We start from the raw sequence: 27,912 nt of genomic DNA, 5'->3' as shown, positions 1-27,912 counted from the left end.
ATGAAAACAAGATGGATGCTCTCGGAGAGATGGGTAGCTGTGTTATTAATTGCTGTCTGTCCCCTCCTACTGATAATGATGGGCTGCATCCTGGCGAATTTGCAGGGAATACATTTCATTTGGAAAGATTATTTATTGTCCCCCTCATTGGGGGGGGGGGGGGGGGGGGTGTTAGAATCGTGAGCCTCTAAATAATGGCTTGTGTGAGATAAGTACTCATGTTAATTCCTCTTGTGCCTCTTTCTCTTTGGGCACCTTCTTAAAGTGGAAGTCAACCCAAGCATATTTTTTTTTCCAGAATATATTCTGTGCAGGCCCACTAGTCTAAACACGGCATTCTGATTAATATTGCGTTTGTGGAATATGTGACATCCACCTGTTTTTAGCTAGCTCAGGGGGCGACCATTTTGTCACTTCTGTCGACTGAAGACGAACATCGAAGTTGCTCCGGGCTCAGGTAACGACCAATCATGGCTCAGCTTCAGAAAACAGCTGAGCTGTGATTGGTTATTATCTGAGCGCTGAGCAACTTCGATGCCGTCTTCAGTCGACAGAAGTGACAAAATGGCCTCCCTTGAGATGGCTAAAAGTGGGTACATTTTGCTTCTTAACTTATATTCCACAACCGCAATATTAATCAGAATTCCAACCAGTGGGCCTGCATAGAACATACATATTTTTAACCAATCCATCAGGACTGCGAACCCTCACTCGGGATCTTTACAGCCTCTCCTTTCAATTCTCCATTTAAAATCTCGTGCAAAAATGACATCTGAACTGAGTTCATGATAGGCAACGTAAACATCTTGCACAGATTTGTAACCTTCCTCTAATGCTTTTATTGATATTCTCTTCCATCAGGACTGCTAACATATCAAATTTAGAGCAATTATTAACATACAAATTTGTTTTTTGTGAAGCGCTGCTTGGCTTAAATAAAAAGAGCGTGTCGTCGAAGACGCAGCAAAAAAAAAAAAAAATACACCCCCCAAAAAACAAACTCGCCTCATGTCTCCCACTCACTATTATCATAAGGTAACACTGTCTCACTGCCCCCCACCCCCGCCATCCCATCACCCCCCTCACAACCCATAAATCAGGATGCTGCTGTCATGGCGACTGTAGGCGTGGTCGCTGTGGTGACACGGCGGAGCCTGGTGTGGGTGTGAAATCACTCGACCCCGAGTGTTAACCTTTCTGGCGTAAATGGCCGATCTCCTCAGCAGGCAGGGAACAAAAGAGGCCTCGTATTGATTAAACTCCGTCGGGCACACTTGATATTAAACACTCGCATAGATGCGTGTCTTCTCCTAAATCCCCTCCTTGCTTGCGGATTGCGTCGCACAAGTGTAACCAATCTTCAGGTCTTCACGGTCACCTCCCGCATGCATGGTAATCGCGCACAACCGAACAGATAGTGCGTTACTATCGCCATGGCTTTAGGTCAACAGCTAGAGTAGGGAAGGTGAAGGTCTCCGGGGTGATCAGTGTTTTGTCATCTGGAGCTGTGTTTACTTTTTCTCGCCGCAGGTTGCCCTCCCCTTTATCTCCTCGCCATCTTCCCGATCGATATTGTGCATCCACAGAGGTCCACGCCGGCATCGGACTCAGTCAACAACAATTTATATTTACGCAGCTCTTCTTTTTAAATCCCACTTTCATTGTTGTAAATTTGGAAATATTTGACAATATTTAAAAAAAACAATAACTTAAAAATACTATTAGTCTTGACCAATTCACGGCGTTTGTGTAGAAAAGCGTGCAGGCGTAACAACAATGAGATGATTTACCCCCAGTGCGTATCAAACCGGTAGCCCTTCGCAATTAACCCCATTTTGGTCAAAAATTGGAACAACTGGCTACTTAGGTCAATTTGACAGAAGTTTCTGGATCAACCCAAGATATTGAGTTGTTTTATATCAAAACAAAAAGTTTTTTTTATTTTTTATTTTTTTTGACCCAGCAGTTTTAAGAGTGCAGAAGAGGAAAGAGAAAGGGAGAGACAGAAAGGTATAGTGACAAATAATGTTCTTTTCCTGTCAAAAGGTTCAAATAATGTCCCCCAAAACTTTTCAAAGCTTGAAAAACCCTGGCTGAAAATGATAATTTATTAAAAAAAAAAAAAAAAAAAAAAAATGAAATTGGAGATTATTACTTTTGAGAAACTGAAATTCCGCCAATTTGGACAATTTTTAATTGAACACGGCTAAACATTTAATCGATTATCAAATATACTTATTGATTCATTTGATTATCGATTATTGTCTATTAATCGCTACACCTCTAATTTAATATTAAAGTTCAAACACAGAGGACTCATGTACTGTGTATGTTTTAAAATCCATGTAATAGTTCCTTCATAATTGTTGTACAAGTGCTTTATTCAAAATGAATCATCTTTAGCACATTTACAGTATATCCACAGCCTCGCATGTCAGTGGTGTGTACTACTGTAAAGTATGAACTACTACAGTACATATTGTGTTTATCACATCATTTTAAACTTACTGTCACAATATCAATTTAAAAAAATGCATTGTTCAATTTTTTTTTTTTTAATGGAGGGCAAGACGGGTGGTCGACTGGTTAGCACGTCCGCCTCACAGTTCAGAGGTCGTGAGTTCGATCCCGGGCCCCGCCTCCCTGTGTGGAGTTAGCATGTTCTCCCCGTGCCTGCGTGGGTTTTCTCCGGGTACTCCGGTTTCCTCCCACATTCCAAAAACATGCATGGTAAGTTGATTGGACACTCAAAATTGCTCCTAGGTGTGATTGTAAGTGCGGATCTTTGTTTGTCTCTGTGTGCCCTGCGATTTGCTGGCAACCAATTCAGGGTGTCCCCCGCCTACTGCCCGAAGTCTGCTGATAGGCTCCAGCACTCCCCGTGACCCTTGTGAGGGATAAGCAGTATAGATAATGGACGGATGGATGGAAGGCAAGACCTAAAACAATCCAAATCTTCCAGCTCTTCAGACGATCTTCACTAGCCTTCAAGCTTTCTTCTAAGCTTGAGCTCTGATTATAAATGATCCAGTAAGAACGAGAATGTTCCCTTTCCGTTGTTTTCCTCACCACGTAGCTCAGACGCTTGAACCTCAGGCACAGGCCGGACAGAGAACTCCTGCCTCTCTTCCAGGAAGTGTCTCGTTCAGCCTTAATTGTCGTTCCAAAATGAGGAGACGGCTGGTAAGTGAGCTCGGTGTGGGAGGGATGTTGGTGGGGTGCTGTCACATTCACGTCACATCCCAGTGGTCCAGTAAATAGAGCGTGTGAGTACATCCCCCCCTATCCAAAATCACTGACGGACCACTCCTCAAATCCAGCCTCCTCTCCCCATATTTATCTCCACTCTGTCATGTTCTTCACACTGGCTGAAATTTATTAATTACTGTGCTTTGTGATGATTTATGATCTTACTGACATAATTAATGATACACATCAATTTTCCACTTTAATTGAAGGGGGCTGCCGGGCCTATGCTGGCCCCCCTGAAAGGCCACTGCCCCGAGAATGTGACACACACACACACACACACACACACACACACGCACGCACCCACACCACCCTCAGCTTACTCCTCTTCCTCTTTTCCCACCCATTCGTCTTCCCTTCATTGGCCTCTTCGCCATGCTGAAGTGCTACAAGTTTCATATATCACACTAATCCCTGACCAGGAGCTCCAAATAAACTTGTTTTCACATGTATTTATGCATTCCTACATACCTTTTTCTTGTTGTGTGTGTGTGTGTGTGTGTAAGTGTGTGTGCATGAGGACCCCATAATGGCATCTACGAACGTGTGTAGGTATACAGTGATATATGATTCATGAAGATGCGTGTGAGGCATATGTAATCCCAGCTCTACCCTCAGGACTAGAGACAACAAGGTAGTACATGAATATTTGATTTGCGGGGAGAAGGTATGGCATCTACGCACAGCATTTTAAACAGACAAATGAGCATATTCCGCTGTCCATACACTTAGCTTTTCCGTCATGCAAATGTGTTTTTATTTTATTTTTTAATCGGTTTGTTGTCAACATTTTGAGGAAAATACAACATCCAGTGTGTATAACATTTAAGGATAAATTGACTTGAATTGATTAGAAAAGTTTTGATAAAATTGCTTAGCTGAATGTTTTTGAACACTAAATTAAAACTGTTATTTAAAGAATACAGGTAAGCTATTTAAATTGTTCGTGACTGAAACTGTTGCAATACAGGTCCGACCGATTTGGATTTTTTTAAGGCAAATGCTGATGCCGATTTTTGGCAAGAAAAAAATACGGATTGCCGATTAACTGCCCCATTTGATTAAAAAATATATAATACATTATCCCCCTGGCCCCTTCAATGCATTTCAACATGCATCAATTAGACGCTGATTTTTGCTATTTGTAGGCCGGCTTGGTCCTTCTTCCTCTCGAATAGCGGGGGTCAATTGTAAATATATATATAGATATTTTTAAATGACTTTATTTTTCCGGTTTGCGTAATACATTGCGTGGCACAATGCATTTAATTAATGAAGTTATAAGGACATTAATCCTTATCTTTTATGTGTTTGTGTTACCAGTAGTTGAACGTATGTCATATTTAACACGTTTGATTTATGTTGTACTGTTTCTTTCTTTTCTTTTTTTTTTTTTTAAACAAACCATAACTTTAGGTTGTGTGTAAAATTGTGACATCCATGTCAATTCCTTGCACAAATTACATTGCTTACCAAAGCATTGCTTTTAAAAATGTTTGATTTGCTTTGTTTTTAATGACAGGTCAATAGAATGACCTTCTCAACAAATTTCATTACATAGCTTTAAGGATACAATTTTATGGTATAGGTTTATATGTAAAAAAATAATGAGACTAGTGTTACCTGTGTACACCTGCTGTAAATGGTTAAAATACATAAAGGTAAAAACAATAGTCAAACATCAGCCATTTGACCGATTAATATGGCCATGAAGAGCCTTAATCGGCCGGCTGATTAATCAGTTGGGCCCTAATTGCCATCAGAAAACCTCGATTAAAACTCTACAGGCAATTTCAACATTCATGTTAACCACTATATAATTCACCAAAACAAAACTACTCATTCTTAGAAGACACCTTATACAGAATTAGGTGGGAATTGGAAAATGGCTGCAGAGTGATACTGTTACCAAGTGCCAATTTCTTTGTACTGTGGAATTAATTGATAGTTGTTGACACTCACCTGACGGACACATATAGTACTTTGTGGTTGTTTTGTCAGTATTTAGTTGGTATTAAACGAATTGTACTGCTCAGAGCAGCCAGAGCCTTTTCGATTTGTTGTCATTTTTGGTTCTATGGTTCTCATCACACTTTTTAACTTAATGAAAAGCAAACACGCTTGTAAAGTTAATTCTATTTAAGGATGCTCCAAGTGGTCATAGTATAGAATAATAAATTTATAAAAGCAAAACATGTCAACCGAAAAAAACGTCTCTAACTCCGCTTCAGATTTGAGACTTCAGCTCAGTGAGTATGGTGATAAGTATGTTGTCTCGAACCTTTAGGTTGAACACCAAATTGTACGGTTTTGGGGGCATTCCACCAGACCTTCCAGAACTGCCTGACAGTGTCAACAACAAACAGAATATGAAAATGGCAAGTGTGTAGCACAGGATTAGTCTCCATAGTAAAGTATCTGGATCTGACAAAATTCTGATACGTGTAAAAATGATTGGCAGCCCCATTCCCCTCCACAGATGACCCACAGAAATTAGCCGCATTGACGCAGTCCCCTCACTTTTTCAAACTCCACTTGTAAGCGCATCTCTTTTGGCCATTTGCATACGAAACATGGTATGCTTATTGGCGGGCGGCTTGGGCTTGTTGTGGGCTGCTTTCATATCTTAAGCTTGACGGCTTCTTTGTGATCAAGAGGATTGAAGGGGAGAAGGGAGAACTGCCAGACGAGAATAACTTCATTTCAACATGAGAGAGAGGAGCGCTGAGGCTCTAAGTTCATGATAAAGTCGCACTTATAGGCAAAAGGAAAAGAAAAAAAAAACAACTTCTGGAAGAGGCCACAAATGGTGACAATTATCATCATCAAACATTTGTCATATCTGCGTGACCACACATTCGCTTTCCATTAATTGTGGACCAAAACCATGGGGGGAAAATGGTTTAAGATGTGAAAAATATGTGTGCAGGCATCTGGGTTACGTTAAAAAAAATGACACTGCAGGATGAACCTTTTTATGACATTGTTGGACCTACTCAATGGCGTTGAGGTGAACGAACATACTTGTACGGTAACTGATATCTTGAGTTGAGTCAATACAACATTAAACTACCTAGAAACAATACACGATTCATATCGGATATTCTCTTTAGAAATTTAATTTTGTCATAATTCATTATATGGTTTTGGATGTATTGGTGGTGTGCAACTGTACAGCAGAGCTGTTCCTAGTATATTTAAATCTCTCATCTAAGTAATGAAGGCAACAAAAATATTTGCCAGTGTACAGCATAACCTGAAAGTAAAAAAAACATTTTTGCAATAACCAACCAATCATAGCTTTGGATTGGACAATTCGATTAGTTAGGTGCCCCAACGTGCAAATTCAGTTAAGCTTGACTAAATATTCATTTTAAATTAGTCAATTAAAGTAAACAATTTAGGCTAAAACATAATATTATTATCATTATATATCAATCCGTATCCCACATTTACACCCACATTGGAGTTTCCATCTCTTTATGAATTGGGAATTGTTACTGAGCCAGTTCTTGTCACATAACGTCCACTAGGTGGCACCAATGCTCCACACAATGTTGTCCAGCATACTGTATGTCTTTCCCAACTGGGAGTGACCGAAAGAAAGGACTCACAGGCTGAGCTTTTTGGCAGCACAAAACACGTTGTGAGTAAAAAGGAATTACAAAGTAGCCCTGCAAATATTTTAATTAATTTTGACAAGCCTTTTAGAAAAATCAAACTCACGCTGGCGTTCTGAATAAATTTAACTTGACAGTGGTGCAAGGGAATAATTTTCTTTTCAGAAGAAGCGACTAGTGTAAAACTTGGGGTCATATTCCACAAAGAAACATGAATGAAAACAATCACCTGTTACCTTTTTTATTAACTTATATACATATTTCAAAACTGGCAAGGTTGAAGGTGGATTTTTCATTATGCAAGACATTTTACTTATATACTGCATTGGTCAATATATTTATATATTTTTACACTTCTTTTCAATGTCATTGTCCTCCGTTAATTTATTATTATTTTTTGCTGCAAAATTACTTGTGGGGTTTGATGATTTTTCTTTTTTCCAAATTAATGGGAAAGTGCCCCGAGCTGTAAAAGAGAAGCCATAAATCGCCTTGTCGTCTCAGTACGCACATATTCATACATTGAATAATCGTAGCTCAGTGGGCCTGAGCAGTGTTGTCACTTGTCTCCCATTAGAAACATTGTAACTACACGCTTAAACACCCTCATACACTCCCAGACGTACAAACACACAGACCTGACTTTTGTATGTTTTGCCTTCCAACATTGATTATCGCTGATCTTCAATAACTTTATGAAAGTTTGGTTTTCATTTGCGGCCTAGAAAAGAAATGGCAATATGCATTTTGGTAGAAATCAGTGTGAAGTTCCCCCAGGGGCTCAGGTCAGGGGCCATCATAAGCCACACCCTGCACTGCCTTCACGCACACCCTCTGGATGCTGATTGGTTTACAGTGTGAGGACAGGGGCAGCCGCCGAAATTGGCTCCCTCGCCCTCTTTTTGTCCATTGACTGAAGAGTAGGCTGAATAATCAGACCACATAAGTTGTGAATTTACAGTAAAAATTTTTGAGGAGCTTCATCTTTGGCGTCCTTTAACATTAATAATAAAAAACTGAAGTGCTTCTGGAAAAAGTATATTGGTTAAATTATATGGATACCCAAATAAACCAACATGGTGTCCTCAGAACCTTAAAAAGTTATTCAATTGGATTTATTGGAAAATCAAGGTCTTTGCTTTCTTAAAATGACCATCTTTTCTTTTTCCTGCTTTTGCATGCATGTTTATACAGTTTATGATTTATGGAAAAACTGGTAAAAAAAAAAGGCAAACACATCAATCTTTTTTTTTGTGCCTTGGAACATACTTTCTTTTTAATTACAGTGTGTGTCATTTTTGGTGATGAAAGAATGCAAAAATAAAACCACAATAACACAGACTAAAACAGGCAGAAACTAAAAGGCTTGTATTTACATGTGATGATACAAATGCAAAAGCACACTTCTTCAGCCACAATGCAGTAGCTCTTCCCTATTCTACTACTACCGATGCCCCGTCCCTGTCATCTGGCTGTGACACCCACTTGGTGGGATGTGGCAGCTCTCTTTAGAAAGCCAATCATCGACATGCCATAACCTTACGGCCGCCTTTTGTCCGAGTCTTTGGGGGGATCCGCTTGTGTTGCTGCAGCAGGTTTGACTGCTGAACAATTGTGTGGGAGAAATACACAAGACACGATTAAAGATATTTGCAACAAGATAGGGATGCACCGATCCTCACGCTGATCCTGAATTTGCTTAATGCTGTTAATCGACACCCCCAGTTGATGTTTACGGTAAAACGAACAACTAAAATCAAACACACTATGAAGAGAATTACGAATAAATAATTAAGGAAACATATTGCTTCATCTCGCAAAAGTTTACAGGCTTAATGCTAACACTTTTTTGTGTGCAGTGTATGCAGATGAATGAGGCATTTATGAAGGCAGAAGCCTTTATTAGCAACGCATAATATCAAGCAATATTACCGGCAATAGAGTATGTATTACATTTATATCAAGTTAAGTTTGTAAACTTAAAACTGCAAAAACCAGGGCAGACTTTGCGAATGCTGAAACGGAACGGAACGATAAACGTGTGGTGAGTCACCACTCTTCACCTGAAAGATTGTTAGCAACTTGGTCCTGCCGAGTGGGAACAGGTTAAGATAATTAATTCAAGTACTCCAATTATTTTTGGTATCTGTACATGTGTGTGAGGAGTCACATGATGGGAGTAATACAACTTTCACTTGACTTTTCCTTTAGGAGTAACAACCAGACTTTTAGGTCAGCTAAAAATATACAACATTGTGAGAAAAAAAAACTAAAACAGGCAAAAGTAACAACAAACTTTGCATGAGCAGTAAAGGACAAAGATGAGACAAGAATGTCAGATAGGCCGAGCAGTGAGAGATTTTTTGTTGTTGTTGTTATACGGATTGTATGTGTGCTAGAAGTGTGATTTGGCCTTGGGCAGTTGCCATATACACCTCGTGCTGCTGTAAAATAACATGATCAACATGCACACAGTAAATCCGAATATGATGTGTTTATGAGTCTTGTAGTGCAGTAAAAGTCACTTGCATTAGAGAGTTGGGGTAAAATCACCTCAACCTCTTTCTCCATGTTCGAACAACGTACGTAGTTATCAGTCATAAATTAGCTCCCATTTGCTCGGGAACTGAAAAGCAAGACACAATGCTGCTTGACTGTCAAATGTGCTCACCAGCAGGGGGCAGTGTTACTTGCCACGCAAATCGAAAACCAGTGATTGAACAAATACTTTATGTATGCACATTTAATTAAAGACTAAACACTCGCTTGTTTTGTGTTGACTTTGTTCACAAACACATTTTTATCCCATTTGAAATTATTAGTGTGATTGGACTTGCCCAGCAGGTGTTGGCACGAGCTCACAAATACACAGCAGCCCAGAGCTTCAAATGGCTGGAATGCACCACTTGCTTTCACAAGGTACTCCGCAAAATGGGTCATATGTTTTGGAAGGGGGAGAAGTGGGAATTGGCGCAACCTTTTTTCAACATTTTGCCTATTTTCCATTCCTGGACTCACCTCCAAACCCTAATTAAAAAGGAAGAGCCAAACTTAAAGCAATCCCGAAGGTGCTGCTGGAAACAATACACAAGCATTCTTGATGCCACATGTTTCTCAACAATTTATTCATTCAAAAGTAACCCAGTAGTTCAATGTGTGTTCGCACGTAGAGCTGTTTTTGTGTGGAAATGACGGGTCATGCTACTATTATGCTACATGTAGGCTACTCTCAAAGGGGAAATCTACCTAAACATTTTTTTCAAGAATATGTACTTTGCAGGCTCGCTATTTTAAACGAGGCATTCCGATTAATATTGCATTTGTGGAATAAGAATAATCCTCGTAACATGACCAAACTCAGAAAACAGATGAGCGATGATTGGTCGTTAAATGAGCCCGGAGCAACTGTGATGTCATTTTCAGTCGACAAAAGTGACAAAATGGTCGCCCCCGGAGATGGCTAAAAATTTTGTGGTCATGAAAATAGTATTTTTCTGTTTTTAGGTTTACTCTTGATCTCATCTAGACTTGGACTTGGACCTTGTGGACTCGTACTTGACTTGGACTCGATAAAGGTGAATTTGACTACAGCCTTGGCGTTAAGGCAAATTATGTTTGTAACATTTAACAAATGCTGTTTCTGGTTAAAAGATTCCCTTTCCCACTAATTAAAGTCCAATACATGTTTTATGACAACTAACTTCTCATGAGAACTGGCTCTATTATGAAGGGCAAAGATCTGGAGAAATCAAACCCTCGGCAGGCTCATCATCCACAGGCACTTTTCCTGTTAAATTGTCGTGTGTGTTTGCATGCGGCACCTTTCACTCCTGGTGTTTGCCACTGTGCACTCGATTGCCTTTGTATGCATGCGCGCACGTCTGGGGTGACAAGCGAACGTTCGATGTCAGCCGAGGTGAGCGACTGTGGAATGTGGAGAGCGGCAGAGTGGCGCTCTGTGTGACACCGGTCCTGGAGACGAGGGGTTAAGCAGGGAATAGGGAATAGTCCTGGGGTAATAGCACGGGGGCGGAGGGTTGATGAAGGGTGAACAAAGGTGATGCTGTGTTTTACAAACACGACACCCTGATATGCTTTGTTGGCTCATTTGATAGGAGCATGTGACTGAAGGAGTGTGCCCTCGGGGGAAATTTAATAGCAGTCAACATCAGCCTCCGGGCTTTTGAAAGTAAAAATAGGGTAAACGCATTGCTTTGAGAGAGGAATAATTCAACTATGTAGTGGCGTAAGTCAGGATATGGAAGTGGGGACATGTCTTCCACTAAACTAACGGACCCCACTATTCATTGGCAGCCATTATTGCAGCTATTACTCATGCGCCGTGCCTAAAAAGTAAAGCCTTGGTGTATACATTGCAATTACTCAAGTGATCTTAGTTTCTTTCATGGTCCTTTCTTCTCCAGGCAGCTTCCAGATTCATATTTGATTTAGCCACATTATGCTCTCCTTTCTTCAGGTCTACAAAAGAACCAAATATGGATGCCACCTCTTACTCTACCGCAAAGACGACTTATTCCCAGGTGTGAAGCTCCATTCTCAGAACCAGACAAGAGCTGATGGGCTCTGAACTTCACATTCAATGTTTGCGGCCTAATGGCGTCCCTAAAAGGGTAGCAGGCGAAACGCTTGACCTTCCATTAATTGTCTCCTATGCATAACCACTTGTTAATTACTGGAAGAGGCAAAATGGCTTCAAAAGCTACTTTGTGAAAGGTCACTTGCCACTGGGTAATGAACAGGCACCAAGGCGCTCAAGTTTGATAGTGTGCTGTTCTAGCGTTGCGCCACTGGCGAAAGCTGCATGGTAACGTTATGTGGATGCTGCCTTTGGAGTGAGATGAGAAAGAGGAGCTCGCTTTGGCTTTTAAGTTTCTTTGACCACTGTGAACGCTGTCTGCCAGTTTAAGTCAGAGGCTTCGGCTGGAATTTAAATTCCCTCAGGCCAGCATATTCAACATTCATGCCAAATAGTGTCATGTCAAAGTGGAGTAAATGTAAGCCTATGGAAGTGAGAGGTGCCAATTAATAACCCTGGGTTTCATAACTTAACTACGCACGCACACATCATTAGCCTCTGTAGCCGTTCTCTTTATCTTTTCCACCTAGTCTACTCTGCACAAGGAAAATATACATTCTTTGAAGTGACAGTATTATCAGGCAAGGGTCATCTCTGCCTCTTTCACACCGTATGACAATAAAGACTTGAGTTATTTTAAAGAGCTTGTTAAAAGAGACGAGCGATAATACAGTGATAAAGAAATTAAAGGGTTTTATATGATGCACATTAACAGTTTGTCCCTGCAAGTCTCAGGAATGATTAGCTTTAAATAAGTCTCTTAACTCTTTTATTGTGTCTTATGAAAGCATCTATGTGACAGTGAATGAGAGGGAGGCATCTTTTACTGAAGGAAATGGTTGTTTCCAGTCTCAGGCATTGGTCGTACTGCCAACCCCGAATCCAAGTGATTGTCATATCTGGTTTGTATCCACAGGATATTTGCAAGACCGCTCCAAACCACACATAAAGGGGGGTTTAAATGTAATTCATATCACACGCATTTTGGGCACCATAATAGATGGTTATGAACCAGTAGCTTTGAATACATCACCATGGAAGACACCAAACACCATCAGCCGTACCTTAGTCGCTACTACGGATTTGGGTAAACCTCTCAATGTGGTGTCATCTTTTCTGAGTGCTGCTAAAAACACTGCTCTTAGGAACAGTCATTGTTGTTATTAGGCATGGGTGATGATATTAGATTCTGATGGTGTGATAACGTTGAGCAAAAATATCCGTGTGTCGCAATATTACAATTATAGCTCTAAATTGTCCTTTTTTTAAAATTTATATATTTTTTTAAATAATTGGGCACATAAACGTAGCATTTTTTCCCCCCCGTTTTTAAACAAAATATAGAATACCGGGTGCATGAAGAAACATGTTCCATGTTAAGTAATAAATAAATAAATATGAAAATTATTCCTCTGTTTTAAGTCTTCCTAGTAAGTCACTGTGTCATATCAGTGGTGATCTATTTTTAGAACAGACCCATAGGCCACTCATGTTATGCTTAGGGGCTAACTAGTACGCAGTGGCACCATGTTTTTTTTTTCTCGATGTAGCAAAAAGGCTGGAGTATGCCGGAGTTGGTGCAGTTGCTCTCTCTCTCTCATCTTCCTCCCTACCTCTCTCCCTCTGTGTCTTCTGCTTTCTCCTCTTTGCTCGTCTCAGCCAAGAAGGAGAAACAAGCTTCTGGGCTCTCGTGATTAACTTCAAAGAGGTTGTTATTCTATATTATTTTGAATTATTTAAAAAATTATAACTGTGCATGCTAAAACAGGTAATATTGTTGTCCACTTATGGATTGCCATCCTCACATTAAAGAGTGGGGCCTGGCCTGGTGAGTGCCGTGGGAGACAGTGAATGGGAGTGTATATGTGGCTATTATAAACTCAGGTTAGCAGCTGACTGTTAACTAGCTGTAATCTACAGACACCATTTTACCATAGCAACAAGATATCTATAAGAACAAACAACAAATAACTTCAGATTTGATCAAAACCTTCTTTGACCGTAGAATGAACAAGGCCTAATAGATGTGAATAAATAATCACTGGGTCCAATTCCACACATACATTTCTCACATAAAAGTCAACGACACATTTTCCCTGCCATTGAGCAAAGACATGCAGAGCCACTATTTGAAGAAATATGCTATTTTGGATTTTACTAACTCAAACCTCCTCTTTGTCTTTCAGTTTGTGGGTGTTACACACTGATATTACATTTTGAGTCCCAGACCAATTTTCCGATCTTATATTGAGTGTGAACCCTGCCACTAATCTGATTATTGGTCAGGAAAATATGTTGGTTTCAACTTTCCAAAGGTCTGTAAACCTCAACGAAGGGCACAAGTAAGAGGTATGCGAACCTCACTGATGTTTAGTGGTTCATTCGCACGTTCTCCACATCTATCGCTTTTTTTAATAACTCCTGCTATTGTCTTGGTCCTTGCTGACAACAAAGGGGATAAATGAAATGCCTACTGTAAGTCCCTGTGGTTAGGCCTTGGACATGACATGTGTCAGCACATGATAAATTGGCTGGGTGTCTGTTCAATTTCAAATGCAAAGCTCGAGAGAGGACGTGCGAGAGAGAGAGAGAGAGAGAGAGAGAGAGGGTGTGGAATGGAGAACGTGGTGAGGAAGAGATGCAAGCATATTTCTGGCACAGGGAGAGGAGGAAGCCTCAGTTGCTGGATGTTTGTGTGTGGGTTGAAGATAAGGTAGTGCACAAGTTTTAGAGCAGGATGCCCACTTGCCGCGATTTAAGAGGTGAAATATTGGCAGCAGGACCGCCGCTAGACGAATGAAAAACGAGAGCTCTTTTCATTGTGTTATGAATCCCCCGTTTTGATGATGAAGCCACAAAGAACTGCTAACAAATTTGCATTATTAACACTGCTGCGTCCCCTTTATCCTTGTGAGGCCAGTTGTCACATATATTGCTTGAGAATTGTGCTCAGTAATTGAAATGGTAAGAAAAAAAATGGCTAAAATAAGAAATGTGCCACGTCTGGCTAATAATCTGTCTGAGCTAATCAGTGCAGCTGGGCTGGGAGAGTTGGCGCTCGCACGCCAGGCAGCTACGGCGAATGTTGGGGAAGAGGCAAGGATGTGAGCCAAATCCAGCTTGTATCTCCAAAGCGGAGCTTCACAGGAAAGGTGTGGGTGGGGAGGGGGGCTTGCGGGGTTAAATGAGGGGAAAAAGTGGCTCCAATACCTCGGAATGTTTTCCCGCTTGCCTGGCTGCTTGATGGGAAACGAGGAAAGGATGGCACTCTCCTTAGCGATTGGACTGTTTGGTGACAAAACCCTTATTATGGTAATGTCAGTCTAATCACAGAAAGTGATATCTCCGTAAAATCCTTAGGAGAGATCTAGGGTCTCTCAGTGGGTCCCTCCCCCTCCGTTGCAGGCACCTAATAACCCGCTCTGATGTTTTTCACTTAATAGACCTTGCCTTTCTCTGTTTGGACGTAGCCTTAGTGCGTTTCACAAATTGAAAAGCGAGATGAGTTTCATTCCTTTAGCTCAGTGGTAGCCATGACTAGCATATTAACCTTTTTCATACACTGATTTAACCTTTTACAAATTTGGCATGAACATCAATTTGTACTTTATTTTGCTCATCTACGCCATCCATTCTGTTCGTGTGAAGGATTGACCAAGATTCCTGGAGGGGATCTTTTTACAGTGTCCTCTTGGAGGGACTCATGATTACAATTTGGTGGTTTAAGGTTAAGGACAGACGGACATCGTTGTTTTTTCATAACTCAATACAAGATATGCTAGGTATACACAATGTTAAAAGAGAAGTCAACCCAAAAATGCTCTTTACAATAATATGCTCTATGCATCCCCACTAGTCTAAACACAACATGCTGATTGATATTGTGTTTGTGGAATATGAGTTAAGTAGTAAAATCCATCCATTTTTTTCCATCTCAGGCGGCGGCCATTTTGTCACTTACTGGCAACTGAAAATGACATCACAGTTGCTCAGGGCTCAGGTAACGACCAATCACGACCCATCTTCAGAAAAGAGGTAAGCCAGGTAAAACATTTGTTTGGTTTTGGTTATGTTAGGATATGATCCTGCAATGACCTGTGTTCGGTGTACGACATACCGTAATGTAGAATTCAATTCTTGCAACACTGATGGTTCTTAATATGGCGGATGCAAGGTGTCATCCTTTTCTGATGAAATTATTTAAAAGCAATTTTATTTCTTAAAGTCCTGCAAGAAGTGCCGCATGTGAATGGAGTCCAAACACACTGAACCTGCTGAACACCCCCCAAAAATATCCTCAAATATCTGCTGACCAGTTTAAGAAATGTGAAGGAAGCGTTAAAAACAGAAGGTGGACTGAAAGAAAAGTCCTAATTGTGCTGACCCAGGACCATTTTTTTTCTCCATGTGATCTATCCATGCCTGAACTCTTTGACACCTCATCTGGTGTGCTGACGAGACGATGCTGTGCCTTAATTGAAGTGGGTTTGTCTCATCCCTGCTCTCCTATCATCCTCTTCTCTATGGGTCAGTGAGAGGTGGGGGGAAACCCCCTTGAGTACGCCACATCGGCGGGATTGCTATTTGCCTCCAACCGCCCCGCAGAGAGGATGTTAGATTGAAGTTATTTTATGCTTGGCTTACCCCTCTCTTCCACTCTTCTGCATCGAATCGTCTGCGTCTTTCTTTTCTCCCTTCTCACCCGACTGCTCCCCCTATCCCACCATTCCTAAAAACCTCTCATCCTGCACGAGGGGGAGGCTTCTGTAACAGTTTTAAAGTGTGGTGATTTTATGGAGGTCCTACAGTTGAATGATATGCTTTACCCATTGCTTTGCAATTCTGTTTGACATGATCCTTTTTTAAATGCAAAATGCACGGATGGTTTCAAAACAGAGGAGTGTTTACTGTATTATTTTTAAAAGTCATTTAGAATCCACTCGTGGCCTTCTATGCATGGCCTGCCAGCTTTAATCAGTGTGTTCCCGTTTCCATTTAAAGTGGGTCTCTGTCTATATGTCTGTCCGTCGAATAAGCTGTGTGGGCCCAAAAAATATTAGGACAGCCGAAGACTTTTCATAAAGTATGTTCTAATAGTCACTGCTAAAGTCAATTCACAATACTATGACCAAACCAGGTTTTCGCATCCATGCTGTATACACCCATTAATGTATTGCTGATACCGTTTTCTTTTTTTTTTTTTCCTCAAGTGTGTTGCTGCTCTCTGTTCTCAACTTGTGGCTGTCGGTAGCTCTAAGTGTTGTGCACATTAGAGGGATGAGGGTAATGATGTGCGAGGCACTTGTATTTTGTGCCAGGGCGACCCTGCGGCTCACACCCCATTCCCAGCCCAATGTGTTTCTGATTCTCTTCATCCTTCATCACCAGTCAGCTTCTATGAACTGCAGCCACCTAGCACTGACTTAGAATCTAGAATCCGTTGTGCGTACGCTCACATTCGCACGCACTCCCACACATGAATACACACACAGATACAGATCCAGGTACATAAACTGTTAAACACTTGAAGATATGCATGTGCACATTTTATTTATTTTTAGCTACACAACAATCAGTGCAACGAACCACCCCAAGCACAGAGCAATATTCTACCTTATTCCCAAGGTGAATTGATAAGGTCATTGTATAAGTAGGAGTCAGCCTTGATTTACCATTTCAAGATGCAAACGTGGGTAGGCTCACTTTCACCCATATAAAGGTTGTCCCAAAACCTGACAGAGACATGTGGCTGCATATTGAATACTTTATTGCCGTTATGACACGAATGATATCTGGGATTCTGAGTATTTTCCCACGTACCATTGTTGGCTCTGACTGTGACACAAAGGCAACTATCGGTGATTAAAAAACTTCTTAGCAAGTGCTTAGCTTTATGGTTCACCGCAGTAATTGGCCAAGGTTGAACATAGCCGCTCCACACTGGCAATAATGCATTTGAGAAGATATTGAAAATGCTGACGAGGGAGACACAAGATGTCGACGAATTCAAAAGTTAATAATGGTGTGGATTTTGATGAATGGATCTCGAAATATATTCTGATGTCGTTCTAAATTGCATTCTGAGGTACCACTTTTTTCTGATTTAATTTATACCTTCCCTCAATGACTACGTAAGCTGCCGTAAATAGAGGAGCCTACTTTATGTGGAGGATAATATATGCAAGAAGCAATGAGCAGATCCTCTTGCTGTATATAAAAAAAAAAAGTGCATTTAGGTTGTTCAGACACCACGGTAAAAAACAACCTTCCCACACTGTAATCACAAAAACTCTCCGTCAGTCTGCAGGAGTCATGAACTCAACGCACACATCCAATGTGCTTTTGAGTACATACATATCGTTTTATTGCTGCACATGTCACCCCCACACTAAGTCATCTAAAGGAGAGCATGATCTATACCCAAACATTAATCATCATTCATTGTATGTTAATAAATTCAGAATTTCTCCATTTACCATGCGGACGTCCACACGTGCTGGAAATGCAACCTTTCCAAAGCTCATAAATCACACACACTGAGTCATATGACAAAGTACCCTAAACACAGGCTGGGTCGCTGTGATCCCTGGGGCACAAACACACACAAGCCATCTAATGTGACGGAATCAGAGCGGGAACCGAAGCTTTTTGAGCTTCTCGTGAGAGCCAACATGGGCAGAAAAAAAAAAATCAAATCATGTATACAGTGCAGAGGGCACACTCCGATCAACTAAAGCTTGTGAAGAGAAATCAATTATCTCGATGTTTTGTTGGTGACTGTCCAGAAAATGTGGGCAAAATTGGATTTTCTTATATGATGTGTTGCCAATTCACAACAAATGTTATTTTAAGATAGTGTCCTTTCTACAGAGATGCCCTACTGATCCCAATAGCACTTTGGCAAAGTAGGCAAAGAGATATTTTTGTTTAGCAATGAGACCTTGAACAGAACCGGAAATCGTTGCGGTGGCCTTGTTGGCCTTGGTTTGAGATGGAGGGCCAAAAGTCATCAGTGACTATTTTTAAACCAGTTTGAAATCAAAGATCAAGATCACATTTATATTTGGAAAGAGAAAACTAGTGCTGTCGTTATCGAGTCATTTTAGAATCGATTGATTATCTACGTTGTGCCTACATGTAAACTGTGAGTGTGAATGGTTGTTCGCCGACTGCCCAAAGACAGCTGCGGTAGGCTCCAGCACGCCTGCGACCCTCTCGAGCATGAGCGGTTGAATAATGGATGGATAGATAGATATCCGAACAACTCTTCCATCAAATAATTGAGGTGTCACTGAGTGGGATGCATCAAGAAGGGCATCCGGTGTAAAAACTATGCCGAACATATAATCGCTGTGGCCACACCTGAAGGGACGTGCCCCTGCCCTGACATGAAAAATCTCACTGTCTGCAGTGTCAATTTTCCACCAATCATCTTAATAGAATGTGAAGAGGTCATGAGGGGTTTCGATAGAGTACAATGGACTTAGTCCATTGTCCAGCCAGTCCTCTCTAAAACGTCTCCAGTTGGTCCAAAATGCTGCTGCCCACCTTCTAACTGGAGCTTGGAAGATGGAGCACATGACACCAATTCTGGCCTCCCTACACTGGCTCCCAGTGCATTTTAGGGTTCAATTTAAGATTCTCCTATTTGTCTATAAATCATTAAATGGCCTCGCCCCGGCGTACCTCTCTGAGCTCCTCCACTCCTATGCACCTTCCCGCAGCCTCAGGTCTGCGGGCCAGGCGCTGCTCGAAGTGCCGAGGACCAAGCGGAGCCCCAGAGGGGATCGAGCCTTTTCGGCTGCTGGTCCTTCCCTTTGGAATGACCTATCATTGGATGTTAGGCAAGCCCCCTCTCTGTCCACGTTTAAAATCCGGTTGAAGACACATACAGTACATGGTCACCACCACTAATTTATTGCTTGCTGCTCAATGTGATTACTTTGAAAAATTTTATCTACACAGAGTAAAAATCACTGTAATCTGTTAGTTCAGTAAGATTACCAAAATGAGTTTGGAATCTGGGCCATTACTTTCGTTTTTCACACCCCAGTACTCCAAATCTCTTCCAAACTTCTGAATCCCGGTAATATCGGTTGCTATTCAGGTGTAAGGCTGTTGTTGTCCTTCGTAACAGATTAGATTATTTTTAGCCTTCAGGGAAAGGAGCGTCATTGTGTCTGCCTTTACACAGAAATAAGCGTGTCTTTTTACCTTTTTGCAAAGATGGTCACATGATCTCTGGGCTGTTTACACTTGCTTTATTCTTAAGATTAAGAGATTAAAGGCTTTGCGGTGAGGGGAAAAAAAAGACACGGTAGCCATTGCCAACACTAGGCCATTGAAAAGGCGGTACTGTCAAAAAAGGGTTTGAGTCAGTGCTGCAGTTGTGTACATTATAAAGTAGACCGTCTGAAGTGTGATTAGGGAGATAATGTCATTGCATGTTAATGAGCATTGTGTTTGCAGTGTGGAAATGAACGCCCTCTGATCTGCAAAACACTTCTGCTGAGTATGTGGAATCGTTTGTGTGGAAATCCAGTGAAAATGGAGATGCTCTCGAAGAGAAAGCATTATTTATCTCTCGCCTTTTCTCTCATTTTCTCCTTTTTACCCCCCTTTGGGTCTCTGGATCCTTTCCCATCTCTCCTCTGTTACCAGGGCCTTTTGCAGGCTCCCTGGAGACCGGAGGACGAGTGGTTATTTCTGACTCCAGAAGATGGTCGTGATTAATTGATTCGACATCTGATGGAACGTGTGTAATGTCTCTTTCTTTTCTTTTTTTTCCTCCCCCTGACACTCCAGCTTTGCCACTTTCTCAGATGAGCGGGAACCATTAATGTGTTGTGCATATATTTATGTAGTATATGGCAGTGTTTGATAGGAGAAATGTGTTTATGCCAGCAATGTCTATGTTCCTTTGTAAAGCCCACATAGAGTTTGTGTCCCTGGCAATCTAAATTATTATTGCTTGCTGGTACCCTTGGAGAAAACAAATTCTGTACGCCAATGTATCCCATTGGCTTCATAACAATGGGTTTACAGTACATGGCTAACATTCAACATACTCTTATTTATGTATCTGTTAGATCACTTCATATTGTCTTTACACGATTTGGCGATGTTGCGCCACATAAACAAGATTGATTCCTGAGGCTCTTTAGCGGGGATGCCTCTGTTTCATCTGTTGAAGTTTAGACGTCTCCCTATCTTTGTGTATATACACTTTTAATGTCTTCTCATCTGGGCCGTTGTCTGTTTTATTATTGAACCTTATGGATTGTTATGTTTCTGGTCAAATCCAGAAACATAATATAGGAGGTGGTGTCCGCTCCAAAGGAACAAAGTGATTGGATCCTTGGTCTACAGGAAGCCACATGAGATGTCAATAACGCGTGTTTTAGTAGGTGCGGCTGTATATTGCCTTTATACATGCCAAATAAAGCTCAAAGGAGTGCTTGTTCTAGCTCCATATCCCAAGTCACTGGGATTGTGTGTTTGCTAAAATGTTTTGTAGAATTAAAAATTTGTTGGGTTACCATATTTTTTCTTGCTTATCAAGATGCTCACTTTCTGAATAAATATTAGGTGATACCTCGAGTACAAAGTTTGCATTCAAGTTCACTGTATGGCAAGTATTTAACAATACGATTTAAATCATGGGAAACAGGCGTTTTTAAAAAAGGACTTACCATTTACATCTTTAATAGTTTGCAATGCAGGGCGCAAATAGCCTTTATGTTATGAGAAAGACATGCTTGGTATATAGCGGACATGGAGAAAAAGCCACCAGGGAATGATCAAGTGTGCATCTCATCGACCCACATCTCCTTCCCCATTACGCTGACATTTCATCCCTACATTTAATTTCAGGCCTTTCTAAAGAGCAGGTAATAGTGCAGAGGGGTACAGGGACCCAGAATTAAGCAGTTTTGCACCGAAGGGTAATTTGCTGTGATAAATGTGCCTTCGTTGCTAACTAATAATACATATTTTAAGTAGCAGCGGCATGGCTCCATGGCCCAGTAAAGGTAGCATCATTATTAATGTGGGAGTCTCCGCGTGTTTTAGTCAGGGTTACGGCACCAAGGTCAGAGTTACGTTTCACTGAATTAAAAGCAATTTTGAGCTATGGCACTGCTAATCAACTCAGACCTAAAGGTGCATAGCCAAGTTATAATGAGGCACCAATGAATTTAAATAAACAGCAAGATCTTGTGATTTATAAAGGCAATGTGCTATCCTTATAGCTCGTTAGGCGGTGACGGATACATTTTATTTTTGGGGCCTCTTTACCCACAGGAGCTTGAGCTTTTAACCAAGTAATGTCTGCTGCCATTGTCAGCGGATACGCATTGAGAGCAGGACACTTATCCCTGTCATTATAAAAAGTGGAGACACAATACAAGACTAATGGTAATGTATGCTACCCAAATCGGTGATTTTTCTCCAACCTTCCCTCCCGTTTTTCACGGGCGTAAAAACTACCCCTGAGTTTAAGGCCCATGAATTCATCATCATATTTTCCACAAAGGGGTTTTCATACATCCTGAAAGGAAGCCTAATCCTTGATAGTGGAAATGTTTTGCATTTAAAGGACTGCTTTTGGTCGGGGGAAATGATGCCGATGTTTGGAGGGAGAGGGGGGAGGTATTTAAAAGAGAAAGAAAAGTTCATTTTAGAGTGATCACTGTTGAATATATTATAATATTTTCATGACGGAAAATTCACTAGCATATTTAAACTACTCTCCTTTGAAATACTCCAAACTTTATAGCCAATGCGCCAACTTTAATATGCTGATTAGGGACTTTCCACCATAAGAATGTTTGATTCTCAGACTGTTCTATTCCATCATGTTATGAATGAATTCTTGTGGAGTCCCTCGTGTGTTAGCTAGAGGAAGATGTTGTTTCCCTTTTCTAACATTGATTTGACCAGTTCCGGTTACTGCCTACATCTGATTTTCTTCATCTAGGTTAGGTTAGGAGGTTAGCTAAGTCTTCGTGTGGGGCCAGAAGGGGCAGCGGTGCATGCACTGGTTGCCCCCCTGCTGCTCCTGTTGGGGCTTGTCGGGCATGAGCCACGTCATTGTTGACTTTGTTGCCTGATATTTTTTGTTGACTTATAGTTTCTCTGTGTGTCTCAAAAGCGAAAAAAATGTTAGCATCAAACTCACTGTTCTTTTTGACATGTTTCTTTTCACTAAAAGCTCATCTTCTCTGCTTTTTGGTCTTAAACTGGTAATATTGGTGAAACCAATCCATGTTCTACGGTGGATTACTAAAGACCATTGATTGTTTGATTTTGCATCTGTGCATGGTGCGTTTTCACTTTTGTAGGGTTCACCATCCAGAGGCTCGCCCACTCATTGATTGTTTGATTTTGCATCTGTGCATGGTGCGTTTTCACTTTTGTAGGGTTCACCATCCAGAGGCTCGCCCACTTCAATTCTTTCCGTGCTCCTCATTTCAGAATAATTTTCACTCCTGACACCACGACTCAGCCTACCTGCCAATTTCTGTCTTGCCTCCTGAATGGGTGATTTGTAAAGCCATGTTCACCTCAACACTCAGAAGATTTACTCAGGAGTGAGCTTGCCAGGTGTTAGAGCTGTCAGTTCGCACCGTGTTCACAAACTTGCCGAAGGCTCAGCAAACTGACTCAGAGTTGTTTTTGTGCTTATAGTGAAATAGATATGGTTGTAAGTACTGTATTGATTTATATGGCAACAAGCAGTCTAGTATTATGCTGTGAATGATTCACTTCTAGTTCTTTCTTCCTAACATGAACCACACACATTACTTGAATGTTTTTTTTTTTTACCATGTTTAATAAATAACTTTGTTTAATCCTGTAAATATGAATATTTTTTTCTTAGAAACTCCTTTATAGATTGATGGGCACATTAAGACAGAGGTACAGGCTTAATAGCGACTTTCTGTCGACACCGATGTGGCTGCCGCAAATGTTTCCCCTTATTCTTCAGCTCTGCTTGACAAAACAACACACGTTGTTTTCCAATAAAATGTTCCTTTTTCTTTAAAGGTGTCACTTCATATCCTGTACTGCCCTGACATTTTTTTTCTATTTTCGCCAGCTGGTATCTTCCTCAAATTAGTTTGAACTAGAATATAGTTTTTTTTTAATCGTAAATTGAATACAAGTGTATACCGGTCATTTCTTTGTACGTGTATGACATGATATATGTAAGCATGGTAGAAGCCCAAACATCGGACATGGTCATCTTTGGGAGCTCTTAAAGACATCTTGTGTGAAGAAAAAGTCTCTGTAGACATTTAAAATTTTGAAAGGTGCTTTATCCCGGTCTCCTGCCGTAGGGCTCTGTGACCTGAACCGGAGGGAAGTGTTTGGTCCTGTTTTGCCGAATGTGGAAGTTGGTTGAGCATAACTTCTACCCCACCATAATACTGCACATCCACTTCTTCAACAGTTTGAGCATGTGGCACTAGTGTAGTGCCTCTCCCCCTTCAGATTTGGCACATCATAGTTCAAATTCATTATTTTGAAAAACATTTTTTAATTTACTGGAATTTACCAGGATATCATTGTATACTTAATATTGCCGCAACTACACAACTGGCACCAATCTTTAGAGCCTTGCGAAGCAAGACGCAATATGCTGCCAAATGTGTTGAATCACAGAAGGATATTGGGCTTAACCTCTAGTTGTTTTCTGTGTACACTTACCATCACACTTTCCTCTGAACTGGCTGTAGATATTTTGGGGCTGGAGGTCGTTGATTTGTCTCCCGCTCCTTGGGGGTCATTGAGGTCACAGTACCCCCTAGCTTTGAAAATGAGAAGCCCCGCTTGGCTTCCCCGCTTGCAACTGGGAGCGCCCCTTGCCCGCGCCTGCCCTGATGATTAATGCCACCCCTGTCCAGCCACAAACCTTTCTGCCTCAGATAATGCCAGGCAGCAAGCGTGGCTGACACTTTTAATGTATAATTAAGTAGAAAAAGTCAGCACCGGCTATGCAAATTTTTAAAAATGATAAATGACGCTGTGCAGCAGCAGGGATTGATTTGGTGTAAATGAAACTAATTAAGGAAATGTCAAACATAATTAATAAAACAGGTTTAAGCTGCAAAACATTGTCAATTGAATGAATGAGGAGGCATTGGCTCCCATTGTTCAGGCTTTATTTAGGTCTTGTGTTTAGCTTGTTCCCTGCTCCAGAATGCTCTCTCCCCTCCTCACTCCCTCCACCACCAATTCCCTGAGAGCAGGAAAATAAATTTGCTTGTCTCTCCACTGACTGTAGAAATTAATTGCTGAAATCTTGTCCCATCCAAGTGTTACATTCACATGCAGGACATTAACATAACTAATTTGAAAGAGCTCAAATGACTGCATAATAGCGCTCCGTCACCATGCATGACAGTCACTGGTCATACCAAATTAGCTTGGTTTTATAATTGAAAATCCCCCCCCACCTTATCTAATTTTTACACCATTTCCCTCCCTTTTCTTCATCTTATGTCCCTTTATTCCTTGCCCCTCTTGCATGTACTGCGTCACTACTTTGCATTTAGTTTTCCTGATAAGAACAAAGGTTTCGTAATTTACAAAGTCAGAGTGCTTGACCTATAATTAGGGTGATGGAGTTAAGGGAGGGGGCGGTTGCCAAGTTGTGGTGGCGGAGTCTGATCCTTAGTCCTGGTAATGATGCTGGAGACCTTGTGCCCCCTAGGGAGGCAGAAGAATAATGGGATGGACTATTTTTATGGGGGTGCAAAGTGACAGGCCACCAGCCTCTGGGATGCTGGTGCTTGGGTAGATGGTGTGGAGCAGCAGGGGCAAGCAGAGGGCTTGGGGGGGTTGGCCAAGTAGGGTGAACACTCAACCTGTCATACCAGACTGCCCATCAGTTTTGTATGTCAGCCTGACGAAATGCTGTTGGCCTCTGTGCCCCCGTGCCAGCCGCTGCCCTTGCCACAGAAGGAGAGGAGTGAGTAGCTGGGTGGGGGGAGGAGGATGGAGGGCAAAACATCTGCCACCATAGCAGAGAACACAAAGGTACAAGGTGAGGGAGTGAAGTGATGCATCGAAATACATTCACGAGAGTACATAACACAACAGATATTTAATCAGTTCTCTCTTTTGTATTTGCACCCATCGATAACCAAAGTTATTAGTGCAAACAAAAAGTAATAAAAAAACTCCAACTAAAATTGAAAAAAAAGTTTTCGTTAACGAAATAAAATAAAAACGAAAACTAACTTAAAGTGCAGTACATTTTACGTTCATACAACTAAAAGTAATAATTATGGCAAAACTGACTCGACAAAAACCCCATTTGTTTAAAAAACAAAAACTAATACAGAAACTGATATATATAAACTGAGCTAAAACAAAGCATTTTCAAACATATAAATGCTATGAAACTTGCTCTAAAAACGAGTTAAAAATAATTGAAGTTCAAAAACAGTCAAGTCAAAATGAAATAAAAAATAACTATACTGAAAAATCCTGACCTATTCTAACCCTGTCTAGAACACACCAGCAGTGCAGGATTGCCACCATAATTTTCCCTAACCCTAACTAACAAACCATCCATTATAGATACCGCTTATCCTCACAAGGGTCGCGGGCGTGCTGGAGCCTATCCCAGCAGTCTTCGGGCAGTAGGCGGGGACACCCTGAATCGGTTGCCAGCCAATCGCAGGGCACACAGAGACAAACAAACATCCACACTCACAATCACACCTAAGGACAATCTAGAGTGTCCAATTAACCTACCAAGCATGTATTTGGAATGTGGGAGGAAACTGGAGTACCCGGCGAAAACCCACGCAGGCACGGGGAGAACACGCAAACTCCACACAGGGAGGCCGGGGCCGGGATCGAACCCACGACCTCTGAACTGTGAGGCGGACGTGCTAACCAGTCGACCAACGTGCTGCCACTAACAAACCAATGAACAGCAATCAAAACAATACCTCTTATTTTCGCACTTAAAGCGAATAGTGGAGATAACGATATACCTATTTTCATTCTTTTATTTCAACTTGTATTCACTTATTTGTAATTCGTTAACTTTAATTCTTTTCTATCCCAACGTGTTTGAGTGAAGAACTTTGCAGCAAACTTACGGCATCCGTTGTTTTGTTTTGGTCTGTATACTTTCTAGGCATTGCTATTCATCTTAATCCCGCACCGCAATTCTCTTGAGTGTCACAAAAGACTCCAAAAACAAAAGAGCACAATAACAACAGAAAACAAAACAAACCAGAAAACAATACATTGGAACAGTCACCCTTTTTATTCCCTCCGGATGTTCATCTTCATCTTTTCTTCAAAATTTCAGCAAGGACTCTCATAAGAATAAACTTAAAGGCAGTTTAGCAGTATTCCTGTACTTTTTTTGTTGTTGCATTTTTATGTGCCACAATTCTAGCCCACTGTCTGCCACCATTATTTTTCTGTCCTAGTGCTGTATTTGATTATTCTATTATATTATTAAGTTTCACTTTTTGAATTCTATCTATCTATCTATCTATCTATCTATCTATCTATCTATCTATCTATCTATCTATCTATCTATCTATCTATCTATCTATCTATCTATCTATCTATATAAATAATTCACCCCATTATAGTGAATAGTGTCTTTTTTTGTGTATTTGTATAATGTACCTACATAACGAACATTGTTTTGTTTTAGTATTATATTCAAAGAAATAATGACGGCTAAGGCAAATACTTTCAACTCTAAAGCACAGTGTCTTCAAAGCCTGCGATGTTTGATTACGTACAATATTTCTCCTTCCCTGTGTTCCAGTGTGCTCCAACTCTTCCATGCAACCTCTAAAATGCCAAGGGTCACGAGTCAAACATATGCAGCCTGGATTACAATTTATTACCCCGCATTTTCCTGATAATTTTTCTCCTTTGACAAGCTTAGGTAAATCATAAAGCCTACTCTATAATGTATGAGAACTCTGCTGGCTTGATGAGTACGCTGTGTTGCTATTGGCTGTTCCCCATGAGGCTTTTGGTCTCCCATAAGACCAATAAGGCTCCTATGTACTCCAACATGACTGGTATTACTGCCGGAACAGGTAGAGGTCCAGCTATTTATAGCAACCATATGCAAATGGATTAGTGCCACATTGGACTGTTAGAGCAGAGAGGTGACAGTTAAACACATGGACGCAGAAGTAGAAACATATTTCCCCCCTCTCTCTGAGACAAGCCTAATCAGTTAGAAAGGTCTCCTCTCATTTCATTTGAATATATTCATCTTGGATTCGAAAGTGTCTCTCTTCTCCCATGCAAAATATTCCTTCATGCTGAAGGCTCATTATTTTCAGGCAGCGGCTATGAGGGTCAGCTTCACACTCTGGACTCTTATGTTGAGGTTGTAAAAAACAAACTTCACAGGTTCACCCACTCATACGACACAACAGGATTGTTTGC

General features: G+C 41.0%; 1 protein-coding gene across 3 annotated transcripts in view; it reads left to right on the top strand.

Annotated features, from left to right (window-relative positions):
* The window catches only part of LOC147147315 (uncharacterized), a 315,327-nt gene that overhangs the window by 28,992 nt on the left and 258,423 nt on the right, over positions 1-27,912 (top strand). For 2 of the 3 annotated variants that reach the window (XR_015086958.1, XM_086031864.1), the window contains exons 5-6: positions 10,374-10,444; positions 15,405-15,501. The gene's annotated coding sequence lies outside the window, so the exon portion shown is untranslated. Of the gene's footprint in view, positions 1-10,373; positions 10,445-15,404; positions 15,511-27,912 lie in introns of all 3 variants that reach the window. The other variant, XM_086031863.1, reaches the window with a different exon arrangement.

The sequence above is a fragment of the Filicampus tigris genome, chromosome 5 (genome assembly GCF_054856515.1).
Source record: "Filicampus tigris isolate MCC_2025a chromosome 5, RoL_Ftig_1.0, whole genome shotgun sequence".
In the NCBI taxonomy this organism is placed as follows: domain Eukaryota; kingdom Metazoa; phylum Chordata; class Actinopteri; order Syngnathiformes; family Syngnathidae; genus Filicampus; species Filicampus tigris.
Note: the sequence above shows the minus strand (reverse complement) of the source record. Positions and strands in the feature narration are given on the sequence as shown.